The following is a 20,405-nucleotide window of genomic DNA, read 5'->3' as shown; positions in this document are numbered from 1 at the left end:
TTCTCAAGGAGAGCCTATATATTGGGTCACAAAACAAGTGTCAATAAATTTGGAAAGAATAACTTCTAGAAGTATTTTCTCTGAACCAAGAAATCAATAACAAGCATAGAACTAGAAAATCCACAAATACGTGTAAGTTAAATAACACTCTCAAAAAATTGGTCAAAGAAGATATTGCAGTGCTGGAGAGGGAAATTTTAAGCCCTAAGTGCTTACATTAAAAAAGAAGAAAGAGATGAAATACAAGGCTTAAATGCAACCCCGGAATAACCAGAAAAAGAACAACAATCTAAAACAGAGCAAGCAGCAGAAAAGAAATAAGAAAAACTAGAGCAGAAATAAATGAAATTGAGATGTTACAAGAAATAGAAGACCTTAACAAACAAACTACAATCAAAGAGATCGAAGCAGTCATCAAAAATCTCACAACAAAGAAAGGCCTAGGACAGGTGAATTCTACCAATAATTCTAAGAAGATGTGTTACCTGTCCTGCTCAATCTCTTCAAAAAACTTGAAGTGTAGGAGACTCTGCTTAACTCTGTAAGGCCAAAATCACTTTAACACAAAGTCAGATAAAGATACTAGCAAAAAAGAAAATTACAGATAAATTTGTCTTAAGAACATAAATGCAAAAATATCCTCAACAAAAAACTTGCAGCGTGACTCCAACTGCACATCATTAGAATTACCATTATCAGGTGGGATTTATCCCAGGTATGCCAACATGGTTCAACATAAGAAAATAAAATTATGTAATACCACATGTTCTAGTTTGCTAGCTGCCGGAATGCAACACACCAGAGATGGATTGGCTTTTAATAAAAGGGGATTTATTTTGTTGGTTCTTCAGAGGAAAGGCAGCTAACTTTCCACTGAGGTTCTTTCTTACGTGGAAGGCACAGGATGGTCTCTGCTGGTCTTCTCTCCAGGCCCCTGGGTTCCAACAACTTTCCCCGGGGTGATTTCTTTCTCCATCTCCAAGGGCCTGGGCTGAGCTGCAAGTGCTGAGATGAGGAATGCCAAGCTGCTAGACTGTGCTACATTGCATTCTCTCATTTAAGCACAAGCCAATTAAGTTAAACGTCACTCATTGCAGCAGACACGCCTCCTAGCCGACTGCGGATGTAATTAGCAACAGATGAGATTCACCTACCATTGGCTCATGTCCACAGCAACAGAACTAGGTGCTTTCACCTGGCCAAGTTGACAACTGAATCTAACTACCACACCACATTACCAAAACAAGGGGGGAAAGCCACAGGACCATCTCCGTTGATGCAGAAAAGGCATTTGACAAATTCCAGCAATCTTTCTTGATATAAACACATAGAAAATTAGAAAGAGAAGGATATTTCCTCAACATTATAAAGGGAATACAAGAAAAACCCACAACTAATATCATTCTCAATGGCAGGAGATAACACTTTCTCTCTAAGATCTGGAAAAAGACAAGGGATGCTCACAGTTGCCACTGTTGTTCAACATTGTGCTTGAAGTTCTAGCCAGAGCAATTAGGTAAATAAAAGAAATCAAATGATCAAAATTGGAAAGGAGGAAACAAATCACTCACAATTCACTGATGACATTCTCCTATATATAGAACATCTCAAAAAATCAACAACAAAGCTCCTACAGCTAATAAATGAATTCAGCAAAGAGGTGAGGTGCAAAATCAACATGGAAAATCAGTAGTGTTTCTATCTGAGGAGAAAATCAAGGAAAATATTTGGTTACCATAACAAAAAAAGAGAAAGAATCAATTACATAGAAATAAATTTAACTGAGAATGTAAGGACTTTGTACACAGAAAATTACCATACACTGCTAAAAAAAAATGAGAGAAGACAATAAATGGATGGGCATAGAATGTCTATGGATTCAAAGACTATATTTCATTAATATGTCAATTCTACCCAAAATAATTTACAGATTCAATGCAATCCCAATCAAAATATCATTAGCCTACTCTGCAGAAATGGAAATGCCAATTATAAAATTTATTTGGGTGGTAAGGAGCTGTGAAAAGTCAAAAGCCATTTTGAAAAAAAAAATGAATTTTGAGGGCTCAGAAATCCTGTGCTGGTTAGAATCTGTGGTGCACCCCAGAAAAGCCAAGTTCTTTAATCCTCATTCAGTACTGCTGAGTGGGAGCTTTTTTATTGTTTCCGTGGAGATGTGACCCACCCAACTCTGGGTGGTAAGTTTGATTAGATGGATTCCATGGAGGTATGTCTCCACCCATTCACAGTGGGGCTGCTTACTGTGGCCTTTTAAGAGGGAACCATTTTGGAAAAATCTTTAGAGCCTATGTAGCCAGAGACCTTTGGCGATGAAGAAGGAAAACACCCCCAGGTGAGCTTCATGAAACAAGAAGCTTGGAGAGAAAACTAGCAGACTTTGCCAGTGCCCTTCCAGCTGAGAGAAACCCTTAACTTCATTGGCCTTTCTTGAGTAAAGGTAACCTCTTGTTGGTGCCTTAATTTGGACATTTTCCTTGCCTTAATTTGGATATGGCCTTAGAACTGTAAACTTGCAACTTAATAAATTCCCTTTTTCAAAAGCCATTCCGTTTCTGCTATATCACATTCCAGCAGCCTGCAAGCTAGAACACATCCTGACTTTAAAGCATATTGCAAAGCTACAGCTCTCAAAACAGCATGGTAGTAACACAGGGATAAATATATAATCATTGAAGTCAAACTGAGATTTCAGAAATAGCTCCTCACATCTATAGGCAGTGATATTTAACAAGACTGCCAAGTCTTCTCAATTGGGACAGAATAGTCTTTTGCACACAAATGGTGCCAGGAAAACAGGATATTCATGTGAAAAAGCATGAAAAAGGACTCCTATCTCACATGATGCGCAAAAATTACACAAAATGGATCAGACCTAAATATAAGAGCCAGGATGCTTAGAAGAAAATATCAGAAAACATTTTCAGATTTCCATTAGGAAATGTTTTCTTAGAACTTACATCCAAAGCATGAGAAATTAAAGGAAATAAAAGATGAATAGAATTGCCCTAAAATTAAAAACTTTGTGGCATCAAAGGACTTTCTCAGGAATGTGAAAGACAGCCTATTCGATGGGGGTAAATATTTGGAACCACATATCCAATAATATTTTTAATATTCAGAATATATAAAGAAATCCTATAACTCAACAATAAAAAGAGAAACAACCCAATTAAGAAATGGGCAAAAAACTTGAATAAACATATCTCCAAAGAGGACACACAAATGGCTAAAAGCACATGAAAAGATGCCCAACATCATCAGCTATTGGGAATATGCAAATCAAAACCACAATGAGAATGGTCACCATTAAAAACAATAGAAGCAGAAAGTCACGTGTTAGAGAGCATGTGGAGAAATAGGAACACTCACTCATTGCTGGTAGGAATGTAAAATGGTACAGATGCTGTGGAAGACGGTTGACAGTCCCTCTGGAATTTAAGTAAAGAAGTATCATATGAACCAAGAATCCCACTATTAGGTATATAACATAATAATTGCAATATTATTCTTTCAATTGTAACAAAGGTACCATACTATGCAAAGTGTCAACAATACGGGGTAAATGATACCACTGTATTTTTTTTTTTGCATGGGCAGACACCAGCAACCATTGTATTTTTTACATGATTTTTCTGCAATCCTACAACTTCTCTAATTAAAAATAGAAAATAGTAATAAAAAGCCGAGAAAAATTGAAATAAAAGCCCACAAAATTGGAAAAAGTGTTTAAAAATCATAGATCTGTTATTGGACTTACATCCAGTATATAAAAAGAACAGTTAGGAATTAATAATAAAGCAGTAAATAGCCAATTATGAAATGGACAATGTATGGGAATAGACACTTCTTCAGATGAAGTATACAAATGGTCAATAAAGACATGGAAACGTGCTCAAACCACTAGCCTTTAGAAAAACGCAAATCAAAATCATAATGAGACATCACTTCACAGTCACTAGAGTGGCTATAAATGAAAAATATACATAATAAGCAGGCAGAAATTGGAACCCACATACATTGTTGATTGGAATGTCAAATGGTACAGCCCCTTTGATAAGCAGTTTAACTGTTCTTCAAATGATTAAACATGGTGTTGCCATATGACCCAGGAATTCCACTCCCTGGTGTGTTTTCAAAAGAAATTAAATATATATATCCCCACACAAACTTGTACATGAATGTTTATAATAGCATTATTCACAATAAACAAAAGTTGAAGCAATTCAAAGGCCCATCAATAATGCATAGGTAAATAAAATAATGAAATATTATTTGGTATTAAAAAAGGAATGGCATTCTTCTATACGCTGCAGCATAGATGAACACTGAAAACATTATACAAAGTTAAAAGTCAATTATTTTTAAAATGTGTGTATATATATATATATATATATATATATACACTTAAGTGTCACCCAAACATTCATTTGTGTTTTGTTTTTAAAGATAACCAAAAAATGAGGGTTTGTTTGCAAAAATTAAAACAACAAAAATACTATATTAAAATATTTAATTAAAAAGACCTTATACTTGAAAACATGGGAGAAAAATCTCTGTGACCTTGAGTTAGGCAAAGATTTCTTAAATTTGACAACAAAAGCACAATCTATGAAAGAACATTTAATAAAATAGTCATCATCAAAATTATAAAAATGCAATCCAATGTTGCTGCTTCTATTGACTAATATTAAATTATATTAGTAAGAGTAGTTTACTATATATCTAAGAAGTGAAATTTTTCATATCCCTCAAAGACTTTTCAAGATTTTTTTGAAGAACATATTAATTCAGCTAAGAAGAATATTTTACATCAGAATGTAAAAGGGCCTCAGTATTTGCTGACGACATTTTTAAGGTATTCTAGTTTGCAAGCTGCCAGAATGCAATATACCAGAAACGGAACAGCTTTTAAAATGGGAAATTTAATGAGTTGCTGGTTTACAGTTCTAAGGCCGAGAAAATGTCCCAGCTAAAACAAGTCTATGGAAATGTCCAATCAAAGGCATCCAGGGAAAGATACCTTGGTTCAAGAAGGCCAATGAAGTTCAGGGTTTCTCTCTCAAGTGAGAAGGTACATGGCGAACACAGTCAGGGCTTCTCTCTCAGCTGGAAGGGCACGTGGCAAATACAGCGTCATCTGCTAGCTTTCTCTCTTGGCTTCCGGTTTCATGAAGCTCCCCGGGAGGCATTTTCCTTCTTCATCTCCAAAGGTCACTGGCTGGTGGACTCTGCTCCGTGGTGCTGCTCTCTCTGAATCTCTCATTCTCCAAAATGTTTCCTCTTTTATAGGACCTCAGAAACTAATCAAGATCCACTCAAATGGATGGAGGCATGTCATCCCCTAATCCAGTTTAACAATCATTCTTAACTAAATCACATCAACTAGGGAGATGATGCCATTATAGTTTCAAATATACAGTATTGAATAGGGATTATTCTACCTCTAAGAAATGGGATTTATATTAAAACATGGCTTTTCTTAGGGGGCATACTTCCTTTCAAACAAGTACATAAGGTATGTCAAGCAAAATATTAATTTCATTAAGCATTTACTGGATAATTATGCTAAATGCTTCCACCTAGTCAAGGTAAAATTTCCCCCTAATACTGCAGTATTTTAGTAGAAGATGAAAAAAGGCCATGTCTAGTCATTTCATAGCACTAGAGTATTGAATTATATCATATCTTTAACTTGTTCAGCTGCTATGACAAGAATCCCGTATGAGTCAGTTTAAACAACAGGAATTTATTGTTTCATCTTTTTGGAGCCTAGAAGGCTTGTTTCCGCCCAGGGACTATAGCGTTTGCACTTGGTTTGCAGCAATCCGTGGGACTCCGTGGTTGGCTTTTCTGCCTCCCCTCACATGATGATATACTTTCTTTTCTCTTTCTTGTTCCTGCTGACTTCCAGCTTCTGTCTTCCTTCATGTGGCTTTCCCTTTATAAGGTCTCCAGTAATTCAGATTAAGCCCCCCTCATTCAGTGGGGCCACCTTAACTAAAAATAACATCTTCAAGAAGTCCTATTTACAATGGTTCCATACCCATCGGAAGGCAGATTAAGATTAGGAACAAGTTTAAATTGGTGTATATAATTCAAGCTACCCTATCCCACAACTTTCATTCTAGGTCAATAAAATCAATATTGCATATTAATGCCATAATATTGCATTTACTACAGAGAGGCCAGATGGAGTAGCAATCTTGGTGTAAGAGATAAATGGACCTGAAAGTGGCAAATGCAGGATTAAACAGAGCTAACAGAATGTATAGTGTGAAGCAATTTCTATGAAGTTATTTCTAACACTGTTTATACATTAAAATTATCTTTAATAAAATTCATATACATATGCAATAGTAGTTACTTTTGGAGATGTGATTGGAATGCTTTTTAAAACACTGATTTTTTTTGTTTCCCTTTAATGAATTGAAGTTTTTCTAACATTAAATATGCATTATTTTTATAAAACTAATAAAGTCACTACTCCAGTTCTTTATGGGCTATCTTCCAAGCTGGAACTGGAATAATCATTCCAATGTGTTAATCAAAACATGCCATTAATACTCCTTCTTTAAACAATTTCATGAATTCCCATTTCTTTTAATATAGCCGACGTCTGTCTCACACTTACATTCCCAACTTCATTAAACCGTGCTCTCCATGTTCTCTAAGCTCCATCAACCCTGACCAGGTCCACAACATAAGACTGTGCAGTGTACAATCTGCTCATCCACACACCTGGGTACTGAACCAGCTCTTCCTTTATTATCTCATTTTCTCAGTTCTTTCCAAGAAGGGGCTTTTGTTTATTCTGCTCTTTGTGCCTCTGTTGTAGGGGTTAGCAAATTACAACAGCTGTTTAAAAGCAGATGCCAAATCCCATAATACTCCTTTTCGCATTATGTCTGGCTGCTTCCCCACTATAATGGTGGACTTGAATAGTTGCAGCAAAGACTGCATAGGCCACAGAGCCAAAAGTCTTTACTATCTGCCCCATTGCACAAAAAATTTTCTGATCTGTGACCCAGAATATTTTTGTGATTTTCTTCATTTGGTAGAATATATTTATGATATACATATCATTTAAACCTCAGCTCAAATTCATTCACTCAGAAAATCCTCCCCTAAACTAGCCCCTACCTGAGTTAAGCTCAAGCTTTAAATGGATCCCAAGCCTCAGGTATTTTCTTTGTCACATACGTTAAATTCTCATTTTATGTGTTTTCCTGGATAATTTACTTATCCAGACAGCTTATAGTTGTCTGCCCTACTATAACGTAAAGTTGAAATTTCCTTTTGGTCTGCATTTTATTCCAATCACTGAGCATTGTGCCTGCATGTGGTATGTGGAGAAGAATTCTTTAAATAAGTGCATAAATAAATTTATGTAAAATAGCAATAGAGACACTTCATCTTTTGAAACTTTTGAAACACAGGAAATATTTTACTAAGAGATAAGCCTTTATCCATAGCTGCTTTCCCAATAAAATGAAAGAGTACAAATTAATCAACTAAAGAGTCTAAGAAAGAGGATAGTTAAAGAAAAAACTAAGTCAAGGAAAGCCAAAAGTGTAAAATTATATTTTTGAAATAAGTTAGAAAATAAAAGAATATAGCTTTAAATTTATCATATAATTTATTATTTTTAAATTTTTAAATCAGTAAAGTAGTTAAAACTACAGCAAAATATCTCTATATTCTAATATCTAAGAAGCATAATTTCTCACAAAGCTTTCTTTTTCAGGACTCTTGGTGTATCATGCAACTAATATGCATATTTAATTGATAATGCTTTATTATTCCCTCCCCAATTTGCTATTCAAATAATGGTTTCCCTAAAAATTGGCAGTATCTTAAAATGGAGACATTACCATAATTAAGAAAGAAAATTGCACAAAATTAAATATAAGAAAAATAAGCAATTATAGGGACATCGTTAGCAGATTGATTTCAATAAAGAAACTCATTTAGGCTATATATGGAAGCTCACTTAGGCTACATATGGACTTGACGAAAGGAAACTGTTATATGGAAAAAAAGAGAGAAATAAATATTTAGGGAAATGCTGTCTTGATCAGTAGAGCTTTGGGTACAGCAGAAAATGTTTGCATTTTCATTTGAGGGCTACCTCATTGTGTCACTAAGCTATTCTTTGCATATCTTCTTAATCATTTTTTTTTATCCATTTCATAAGTAAGCATTTAAATTAGAGAATTTTTAAAAAGTGAGCTTGGAAAAACGCAAAGCACTAAAAATAAAAGTGCCTTAAAATAGGAAAGTATGGCTTCACTTTTGAGTATTCTTGAAAACAAAATATTTTGCTCAATATGCATTTAGAATTGCTTACAATAGTCAGGTCTCACTAAGAAAAATATTATGAACGTTCTTCCTAAAGGAATTGGTACTTTTCCAATATATATCCTAGCATATTTACAAATTTTAACTATTGGTTACAGATGAGTGTGTGATTTGGAGGGAAAAGAAAGAACTTAATTCATAAATAATAATCCTTCACAAAGTTATTTATGAAGCGAATGGATAATATCAAAGCAACATTAGAAACGTAAATGTCAAAACACCATTGGGTGTCCATGAAGGAGCTTGATAAACACCGGCTCATAGCACATTGGTGTGGTTACTGATTCTTTATTCATCAGTTGATTCCATATAAAGAAAATATTTCCCCATGCCTAGAAATTTTGCAATGATCAGTTGTCTCATCAACATCATTGCCCACTCCTATGGCCTTGCGGATAAATTCTGGCAAAGCCCAGCCAGGTCAGTGGAAATGAATAGTGTGCTTTAACACAGAAGCATTATTTTCATATATATTTGGATATCATGACTTTACAGCATAAAGCAGTCAGACCTGAACAAAGAAAGACAAAACAGAAAATGAAGTTGACGTGGGCTACACAAACAAAAAATCCTAGATGAATCGGTAAAGGAATAGTGAAAATTAAAGAAACAGAGGGAAAGAGGAAGAGAGAGAGGGAGAGAATTCTCTGAACATCTCTGCTATAAAAGTATTAAATAGGTTAAAGATCTTGCCTGGGGGAAAGATACACAAATGCCACGTAAAAGAGCTAGGATCTCTCTAGCCAATGTTCTGAACTAGTCAGCTGCACAGAGTCTGGCCTGAGCTCATTATGAATAATTCATATCTCATCCATCTTTTGAAGAGGTGTTAAATTGCCCTTTTGGCATGTCTGTGGTTCCTGAGGAATGTGTTCACACCTCATTATCACTTGGTGATGGACTCCTGAGAGAGTATGTAATTGTCTTCCAACCAAGGTCTTTGTCAGTCCAGCAATACACCATTTCAGGGCAATACAACTTCCTCTGTGAGTCCAAAGGCAATAAACTCCAGAGGAAAAGAGGACAATGATAGTTTTTTTTGTTTTGTTTTCTCCTAAACGTTTAGAGCAACTTTCAGTTTTCCCTATTATTTACTTCAGTTAAAATTCACTTATTCCAACTTCCAAAATCCTCAAAACTAAAGTCTCTGAAAATGAGATATGGAAAACTGTGCTTTATTTCTATAACAGGGTCAAAGAGTGCTATAGGATATATGTTTCAAAACTCATACACCTCTCACCTACCATTCATTTATTAAGAAATCACTTGGAGTCAATTACTACTTAAAGCAATTTTCACAAAGTGTTTATTTGAATGAAATCCTAAAATCCTGTGGAAATGGAAATGATCTCCGGTTTACAGATGGAAATTCTTTCTCCAATTTCCTCAAGATGACAATGCTGGGGAATGGAATATAAAGGTTTTCAAAATATGTTCTAAACCATTATGTACATTGTCTCCAAAGAATGTAAATTCCCAAAATCATTGTGTTCCCTTTCAGTTCAAGGGTTAAATTATCTTAGGTAATTACCACAATAACATTTTTTAACTATTAGATCCTTTCCCTATGACAGAAGTTCGGGAAAGAAGTCAAAGGGAGTTCACAGAAGTGACTGAGGACAGTGTATGGAATTCTAAAACGCATTTGCCTATAGTAAAGGACCTAGCTGCGCACATATTTAGTCAGAAAAAAATACTACAAATGAAAAATAATAATAATTTGGTTAAAGTATATTGCTTGTGGTAGAGAGGTATAATAAAAATTAAGGAAGGTGTTAAGAGTTATTCAGGAATTTAAACTCAATAGGATTTCGTGGTATACTGCATATGAAAGATTTGGCAAAAGAAGTTGTCATCTGTAGACATGAAACTCAACCCATGGTGGTGCCATTTGACATGAAACAAAATACCCAGGACAACCATATTTTGTGGGGAACATTTTAGGGTTTTTTGGGGGGGATGTAACATGCTGGAGTTAGGCACATGACTCTGGAGTTGGAGATTGTAGCAGATGACATAAGTGGGTAAGTACTAAGAATATAGGTGGATATTAAGCTATTAAAAATGACCTCACTGGGAGGGCCACAGTGGCTCAGCAGGCAGAATTCTCACCTGCCATGCTGGAGACTTGGGTTTGATTCCCAGTGCCTGCCTATGCAAAAAAAAAAAAAAAAAAAATATATATATATATATATATATATATAACCATACCTTTTTATGCATCATATGGGATCCTGGGAAGCCATTGGCAGCATTAGATAACTGACCACCTAGGTAAAATCCAACAATATGGTAATAAAATGGACTGGTCCATTTTACCAATTAATTTATTCAACAAAAATTATTAGTATCTCCTTTGTGTGAAGCACGTGGCTAAGTGCTAGGAACATAAACATGTTTAACTCCATCCCTTCCCTCAAGTAGTTTTATAATCTAGTAGAAAAGGCCACTCACCCCATTTCAGTCAGGCAGTTATTCATTCATGATGTGAAATGGTGGTGGTTGACTTGATGACAGAAATCAATTTAGGAAATAAAAGATACTTAGTTATATTAAAGAAAATGACACTCTCCTCACTCTCTAACAGCTAAAAATCTGGTGCTTTAAAGATGTGTAAAGAATAGTTAAGACAACATGTGAAGTGCTGTGTCAGGGTTATGTATGGGGAATTTCTGGAAAACACTGGCAAGAAGATAAACTTGGTTTGAGTAATAAGGGTATGTTTCATAGGAAAAGCACTATTCAATTCCCATTTCCAGGTAAATGGAAGGATAAAGAAAATTTTGTGAAGAAGTAAAAGAATGCACACATATATGTAGTTGTGAAGAAATGACATAACTGGAAATTAATCATTCCATTTAACGGCAGCCAAAGGTGCAGTTGAGGAGAACAAACAGTGTGTGCTGAGGAGGGATAACGAGTAGGCGGTGTGAGATGGAGCAGCGTTTTCTATTAAAAGAAATGTGAAAATGAGAAGAGGCTGATACAAATGCCTTTTATAGGAACCAAAGGCCACAAGTAAGAAGAAAACCAGTGAAAACAATCCCCTGTGGTAGAATGACGAGAAAAGGTGAGTATATTGATATTTAATATTTAAAGTCTGTTGCTTCTTATTAGTCTATTTACTCTACTAAAGATAACAGCCTTGTATTAGAGTAACTTTAAGTGAGTAAATGAACTGTATTGTCCTTGTTATGGTAAAAATTCACACTGAAAAATAAAGCAGCCAAGAGGTGCAAGGGTAGTTCAGTGGTAGAATTCTCTCCTGCTGTGCAGGAGACCTGGGTTCGATTCCCAGCCCATGCACTTCCACCCAAAACAAACAAACAAACAAACAAAAAGTGCTGCAATAACAGGATACTCATATGGAAAAAGAATGAACTGTGAACTCTACCATACAGCATGCAAAAAAAAAGGGGGGGGGGACCAGAAAAAAAATAAAGCAATCACATTTAAGTGACTGGATTAAAAATTCACTGACAGTTCAAAATCAGGTTAAAGGATGACCAGAACAATAATCAAATTCATAGAGAGTGAAAGAAGTTACCAGGAGGTGTGGAAGGGGGTTGAGGAATTATTGCTTAATGGCTAAAGAGTTCCTGTTTGGGTGAGGAAAGGTTTTAATAATTAAAGGCAGTAATTTTAGCACAACATTAAAAAAGTAATTAATGCCACTGAATTGTACACTTCAAAATAACTAAAACTGAAATTTTTATGTTACATATATGTTACAACAATAAAAGAAAATTGTAAAGAAAAAAAAAGATGACAGAAAAAATAGAAACCAACGAGAAACCATGCAGTTAGAGGGAAAATGGAGTCATAGAACATGAATGGAGCTTTACTTGGTCTGTACAGTCTTTGTTTTGAGACCTACACTGGTGAAATAGCCACGGTCATGAATGTTTCATGGCAGAGAAAATGAGGGATCATAGTAAATCAAGCACTGGCAATGAAACTTGCACCTAGTAATGGTCCACTAATTATTCCTAGATGCATTCCACTTATCAATCATATCACATGACCAGATTTAACTTCACTGGAGCAGAAAATCACAATATTACAACGTAACCAAGGATGAGAAGAACAGGAAACACTTGGCAAATAGCACTGAGGACCACCCAGAGATGAAAGAAAAGGCGTGCCAATTTTCTTGTGTACTTAGGAAGCAAAAGAGGCTGGTAATTGAGTTACATAAAGACTAAATTCTCCAGATGGCTAGAATTTAATATGTGATTTTTTAAAATTGGTTGAGTGTTCGTTCCAGCACTCTGTAGATATCTAGGTAGGACTGATCACTAAGACAGTAACTATATGGTCCTTTCAGAAATCAATGCATAAGTAAAACAAAAAATTATATTTTATATCTTTATATGCATATAAAGATTAGAGTCACATTGCCAGACTAAACTAGTCCTTAGTAAACTTGTTATTTATGACTTTTTTTCTCAAACAATTCAAATATTTTCAAAATCCTTGGAGAGTTCACTATCTTATTTGATCATTTAAAAGACTATGATGCCTAAAGAAAATTTGTCCTAAAGCTGACACTAGACTTAAGTTAAAATAATCTTTCTTATTATATTAGGAATATAAATTAAGACCTAGGATTGTTTTGTTACAATTTTCATTTTACAAGAGTCAAGAATATGAAGTTATTGCCATTCCAGAAACTTTGAGAGATTCAAAATATTTATTATATAACAAATTAAAATTTAGTCCCCTATAGAAACAGGACCCACAATTTTTATTTATTTGAAGGAATTATAGTTAAAATGACATTTTAAAACTTAGACCTATGCTTTAAAATTTCAGGCAATTCTAAATTGAAGTTATTTTATAGTACAAAAATCTATGTTGAGAAAACAAAATCCTGATAAAAAGACAGTTTCCCTAAATTTCTGAGTTCAATGATACAGTTATAAATGTCTGGCCCCAGAGTGAAAAGGAATATATCCTTAAAATAATCTGCATCTAGCATCTAACTTTGTGAGAAATGTCAAGAAATTTAGGGAGAAGAACCTTTTCCCTAGAACAAATTTCAGATTAAAGAAATGACTGAAGCAGTGTGCTTTACCAGTGAATATCTGCAAAGGAGTAATTGGTCCCATTGTGACACCTGTCTTCTTCCACTAAACAATTGTTTGAAGTACTGAAGTTTTGTCAAAGTAAAGTGTAATAAATAATGTGCATGTAGGTGTAGTAATATGCAATTTGGGGGATGGTGGAAGGCAGTATATTTTGCCCTGGGTAGTACTGTGGTTAGGAGAAAAGGCATATTATTCTGATCACAGCACACATTAATATAATGCTGATCACAGCACATAAGACAAAGCTTTCATAAGTTAGTAGCCCTGAAAATGAAGGATTAATGGGACGATAAAAAGGAGAATATGGCAAATCTATAATGAAATATCCTTGATGATATTAGCTACCTATTCTTAATTCACTCACCCAGTTACAAACTATTTATTAAGCATTTTTTTCAGCAGGAAGCTGTGCTTGTTTCTAGGAATACAGTAGTAACAAGATAGAGATGGTCCCTGCCTTCATTAAACTTCATTAAACTTACTTTTTTTTTAAACTTATATTTTTAATTAGGAAGTCAGAGACATCCAGGACCAAAAAAAAATCTAATACTTTCAGTGGCTTCCTTTAGTCATTAGAGTAAAAATCGAACTACTTTAACATTTACCTCAAGACCTGAAATAATCCTATTTATATTTGATAAGGTCACATCAGCTTTAGTATGATAGATATAAAAGAACCAAATTAGGCATAGTGAGATTAGAAAGGAGATAATAGTAGCCATCTCAAATATGACATTGGAAACTTTCTTGAGAAATATATAGATTTAGATATATTGAAAAATAAAAGGAGCAGGGATTTGGGATATGGCATGGAGGGGTAATTAAGAGAGTGATCTATAGAGTTGAGGTGCTAGAGTTTCAAAACCAGCAGTTCCCTTATCTGTTCTATGAAGTTTAAGTTACTCACCTCATAGGGCTACTGGAAGATTTAACAGAGTTAATTCATGTAAAGAATCCATCAATGATAGCATTTGTAATAGTGATTTATGATAGAAATATAATGTGAGCCATCTATTTAATTTGATATCTACTGGATTTTCTTTCTTACATTCTCCTATTTGGTTTTTCAGAGCTTCTAGATGTTTCTTTCCTCTATTTAGAAAGTATTGAATATTATCAATTCCAAGATTGCTTCTTGCAATTTTCTCTCACTGCTTTGAGGCTCCAAATTACATGCATTTTTTACTATGTAACACATGTTTCTTGTCTATTAATAGAAGTCTGATGGAAAAGAAAAAATCTTCTAGGAATAGCTGACTTTTGAGCAGAAACAATGGAAGCCAAAAGCAATGGACATAAATTTTAAGTGAAAATAGCCTTCAAAATTGAAGATTAAGGGTGGGCCATGGATTCTTGCCTGCCATTCTGGAGAACCAGGTTTGATTCCCAGTGCCTGTGCATGCAAAAAGAAAAAACTGAACATTAAATTAAAAAAATAAATAAATGGTTTCAGGAAAAAGAACACTAGGAAATTTATTGCTAGCAGAATGAACCCATATGAAGTGCTAAAGGGCATGAAGAAAATGCCCTTAATTGAAAACATGGAAATGTAATGAGGAATTATAAACACTGGACTGGTAAATCAGACAATAAATATAAATAAGCCACTGCATACATAAACACTAATGAAAATGTCTGTAGAACTGAAAATACCTGTTAAAATTATGAAAGAATTAACTCAGCTAGTATACGAAAACAGTATACAATTTATACAATGGAGAGATGCTCAGGGCTTACATTTTCTGGCAAGTGCTAAGAGTAGCAATTTCAACTATAGTAAGTTCAAAGTACAAACTCCAAAGTAATCATTAAAGAACTAATAAAAGAATGTGTTACTATCAAGCTAATGTAATAAGGAAATTAAATAATATCAACTTTGCTTTAAAAAAAGAAACAAAGCAGGTGCCAAATAGATCACATATGAAAAGAAAGATTTAACCTCACATATGTAAAACTGTAAAATGTAAAAATACATTAAATATAAACTCAATATTCACTTTAAATACAAACTTTGAAATATCAGATTTTGTATTTTTGGTTATTTTAGGAATTTATTTTAGAAAAATTAGATTTTAAAGAATGCTGATTAACTTGGATACATTTTAAATATAATGACACAGACTTCAAAAGTAAAATGAGAAAATAAAGATAACCCATGCATACTGAAGATGGACTTCAGATAGGAAGTATTACTATACACAGACATGTATATGTCATGCTGATAGATGGAATATTTCAACATTATTTGATTAAGATTCCAAGTTGGTATGTGCTGATGACATAATCTCAAAATAGGTAAAGCAGGTCTTGGGGCTGTGTGGGAGCCAGGGCAGCCTCTGAGGTGGTGACCCTGATGGGCTCCTGGTTCTGGACTCTGGTGTCCCACCCATCCCAGCAGCGGCGGCCTAAAGTCTGTGAACTCACCCTGACCAAGAAGCTGATCTAGCTCCATGAAAGAGCTGGTCCAGGCCTTGCAGCTCCCACGTCTACAAAACAGACCATGAGACCCCTGGGCACAAGGATCCACCTAGTAAGAAGAGGGAAATGGAGAACAATATGAATAACCAGAAATTCAAAAAAAAAAGACCATCGAATCCTTGCTGTATAAACCAATCTCTAGACCAGACACTCAAGAACTAGAAGCTTCAGAAATAAACCAATAGCTTTCTTCGAAGACTCTTGCAGCTCTAATGCCAGAAAACAGACCCTTACAACACCTCCAAGATATCCTAAGAAGTTGCTCTTACCAAAGCCCACAGTGGCTTTGGTTCAACTGCCTGCTTTGCAGTTTTCTCCTGTGCCTGTCTTCGTGCCTACTGCAGTAGATGACTCAGCCTACGCCTGTAGTAGTTGGTGTGGATCATCAGGGCTCTCCCTTGGGCACCATTCGCTTACTTCCCTTGTCCATAGGAACCTTCATCCTCAGCCTAGATTCAGAGGTTTACTCTCTCCAAAATTGTGAACCCCATGGCTGTTGACCCACTTAGTACAGGTGTTCAAGTGAATTGGGTAGAAGCCCACCCTCTCTTTTACAACAACTCGGGAATACATGTCAGAAGGAAAGCATGTCTTCCATCGATGTGCAGACAGATATAATGCCTCGCAAAGTTTCATGCCTTCCACACATTGGGCTTTATCCTTTTGTTGTCAAACTGATTTGACTTTTGGTTGTCAAGTTGCACTTCCCATTAGTCTTGACACTCAAACGCTGTTATCCAGTTCTAAAGTAACTTCATCTAAAGCCACTCAGACTGATGCATCTTTTAGATACTTGTTTCCATTCAGATGGGATCTCTAGAGAAACTCAAACTAGGGAGGGTGAATTTCCACAGATGACCAGGTACACGTGTGCCAAGTGGTAATGTGTGAAGACATTTTTAAGAATGTCCATTCATCATGCAGGGTTTCCACAAACAATACCATAAGCAACAGTTTGGTAGCAGAGACTATAACTCATGGTTTGTTCCCTAAGAACAGCCCCAAGCCATTAAATCAAGATATTGGGAAAATCTGTACCAGTTATAAACTTCAGTGAACAAAATTGTATGCTTTCTTCAAAAACATGACAGATAATCAGACCAAATCATAGATTTATAAAGCAAGGCTCAAAATCCCAAAAGCTTAAAAAAATGCACAGCCTATTTTCTGACAACAGTGTACTTAATCTCGAACTCAGTAATTAAAAGATAAATAAGGAATTTCAAATATTTGTAAATTAAGCAATATACTTAAAATTAATATAGTAGTTAAAAAGGAATTATAATAGGTTTTAGAAAATATTTTAAATGAATGATGATAAAATATCATTTTAATCAAAATATAGCTTTTCAAGCTTGCATAATATGGATAATATTATGCTTAGATGGGAATTTAAAAACTTTAAATGCATTTTTTATCACTGGTATTTCAAGCTTTTCTCTAAGTACTCATTTGAAAAAACTTATATCAAGAACTGGAAAGTAAACCTAAAGAATTTAGAAGAAAGGAAACATTAAAGATAGGAATATAAATGAAAGACTAAAAAAATATCTGTAGGTAATAAAGAGTACCAAAAATGTAATTTTTTTTTCCTTGACAAAACTAATAACATTTTCAAATTCCTAGCAAGAGAGATAAATAATAAAATGATACAACATTTCATATACTAAAAACAATTAAAAGATGATAACCCAAAGCCAATGTTTCTTTTCTTTTTGTTTTTTTGCTGGGCAGGTACCATAAGAACTCTGCTTGCTGAGACAATGTGGCTATGTGGCCTACCCCGATTTTTATAAATACACTTGAAAATTTGGATACAAATGAATTTTTCCTTAGGCAAATTAACTTCCAAAAACAGCATACAAAAATAAATGGAAAACCTTAATGACCCATAAGTACTAAATAAATTAAATCTGTAAATAAAAACCTTGCCACAAAGTAATTTCTAGTTCCAAATATCTTCACCAATGTCTTGTTCAACTTTTTATAAACTTCTCTAGTGTTTTAAATAAAAGAATTATATATTAAAGAAATATCCATTAAAAATACCTACAAATGGATGGACAATGGTGGCTCAGTGACGAGAGTTCTCACCTGCCATGCCAGAGACCTGGATTTGGATTTGCTTCCTGGTGCCTGCCCATGTGAAAAAAAAAAAAGAAAGAAAGAAAAGAAAAAACCTACAAATAATGACCAAGATCTGGATGTGAAATATACTTTCTCTGTATAATGAGGCAGAATTTCTTTAAGAAATGGCTAATTCCATGTTCAATGCATAAGGTGAGCATGGAAAAGCTTGTTATGCTTGAAAGCAAAAAAACATAGGAAGCAGCTTGAAAAAGTACCCTGACTTTGACACATGGGAAAACTTAAGCAACAAAGGGAATAATGCTGTTCATGGGTCATCATAAATTGAATAGGAGAATTACTCCATGAGTACATAGCAATCTGAAAGAGAGAGAACAAGAGAAAGAGAAAGAGGGAAAGAAACAGAGAAATGAGAAGCTCTGGTTCACTGACGATTGTAAGTCTCTAAATGTAGACATATTGGTAGAATAAAAAATTATAATGATTTTTCAAGCTCCCCAAAGTAATACACAATTCAGGGAAGGATCTTCTGAGGGTAATAAAACCATGAGTGAACAGTTTTTAGGGAGTAGATAATTTGGCACATTTTCAATTACCATCCACAGATTAATTACAGATAATTTACATTTGCATCTTAAAATATAACCTTAAAATGGGGAAAAGGTGTCTTTGAAATAGATCTCAAAGTCACCATCTTGTGTATTTTAATATGGTAATCAGCTTAGACTCACCAATCACAGAGCAATATGCCATTGTGTTCCCCAGAATCTATGCAAATTGAAATACACAATAAAACCAATACAATGTACTTGCATGGAATATTTAATCTGAACCTATTTATGAGGAAAAATCCAGAAGTGGAACATTTTATAAACCCAATAACCTGAACTATTCAAAAATTTCAATGCCATGCAAAGCAAGGGAAAGGTTAGCTTGGCTACAGTGATTATCCTACTGTAGAGACATGCAAGGTGTGTCACAGTTTGGATTCCCTACAAAACTGAAGCAAATGGAGATTAGAATGCTAGGGTTTAATGAGGAGTGTTCTGTTAAACTGAGAGCAACTGTCAGAGAAAATAATCTGCTGGGAGTGTAACTGGCAATTGGGATAATATTCCTTGTAATCATGAAGGAAGATCTCAGCAGCATTTCAAGCCATGTACTAAAATGCATAATATTTGATTGGATGTTGCATTATAAAATATTATAAAAGATATTTTTGAGTACCTTGAAGAATTCAAATATGGACTCTATATAATGATAAAAATATTAGTGAATAAATGTTAATTTTCTAAGATGTAATAACAGTATGATGATTATATATGTTCTTATTTTTAGGAGATTCAGAATGAAATAATTTCAAGTGTCAAATGTTGCAAAATATTAGAAAAACAATAGGTTTTTCATTTCAAGTTCTGTCGACATATTGATCCTCAACAGTCAGCAAATTTTTGATTATGAACCTTTTTGCTCTACTAGGCATAAGTTCTATCCTAACATTTTCTGTTTCATTGCTTTTTATGCCCCAGTGTGACTAATTCAATTTTGAAACTGAAAGAATGTCTTTATAAACATTAACTTGCTGGTGATCAATATGTAATATACATAATATGTGAAAGTAAACATCAAATCATGGAATGGCCTTAGTCTTCGAAGCATGCTGTCTGGAAGAATTGCCATTGAAATCAAACACCTAAAGGCATGACAAAATTTACCATTCAATAAATATTCCTTGAAGACCGAACATGTGCCAGTCATAGTTTAAAGCATGTAAGATGTATCATTTAAGAAAAGGAACAAAGAGCTCTGCATTACATAATCATAAGTGTAGCATTATCCACTACTGCCATAGAAATAAAATATTGTTCAGTAAAATATTGTCAATTCCCAACAAAACTGAATAGTGCCTAAAATAGAAATATTAATCTTGTTCACTGATTTTTAAACAAAATCATAAATGAGAGAGATGACAGACAGAAAGAGATGGTCACGTTCAGAGGCAGAGTTTGCATTATGGCTCCACCAGTCAAAGAATGACTTTTCTTGTGGACCCCACACTAGAAGCCAGGGGGAAGGAATGAAACAATCTCCTCCTGAAGAGGAAGCATCACCTTGCCAGCACTTGACTTCAAACTGCTAGTCCCCAGAATCATGAGGTGATATACTTCTGATATTTAAGCCAACTACTCTGTAGCAGTAACCACAAACAGAGACATGTCACCTTCAATGCATTCTGGAAATGTTTTCAAAGAAGTAAACTGAGTAAATAGTAGGGCTCACCTTAATTTTTCAGGCCTCTCAGTGCTCATTGTCCCTCATTACCCGATACCTTGTGCTTGAAAAATCATTGTTTCATATTTTGTGCCCATT

At 34.6% G+C, this 20,405-nt stretch overlaps 1 long non-coding RNA gene across 1 annotated transcript in view; it reads right to left on the bottom strand.

Annotated features, from left to right (window-relative positions):
• The window catches only part of LOC143677243 (uncharacterized), a 250,762-nt gene that overhangs the window by 14,026 nt on the left and 216,331 nt on the right, over nucleotides 1–20,405 (bottom strand). The window contains exons 6-7 of the long non-coding RNA XR_013172470.1: nucleotides 15,894–15,996; nucleotides 3,391–3,449 (exon numbers count right to left, since the gene is read on the bottom strand). This is a non-coding gene — a long non-coding RNA (uncharacterized LOC143677243). The remainder of the gene's footprint in view (nucleotides 1–3,390; nucleotides 3,450–15,893; nucleotides 15,997–20,405) is intronic.

The sequence above is a fragment of the Tamandua tetradactyla genome, chromosome 3 (genome assembly GCF_023851605.1).
Source record: "Tamandua tetradactyla isolate mTamTet1 chromosome 3, mTamTet1.pri, whole genome shotgun sequence".
Taxonomy (NCBI): Eukaryota; Metazoa; Chordata; class Mammalia; order Pilosa; family Myrmecophagidae; genus Tamandua; species Tamandua tetradactyla.
The sequence above is the reverse complement of the archived record's forward strand: the minus strand, read 5'-3'. Positions and strand labels throughout refer to the sequence as shown.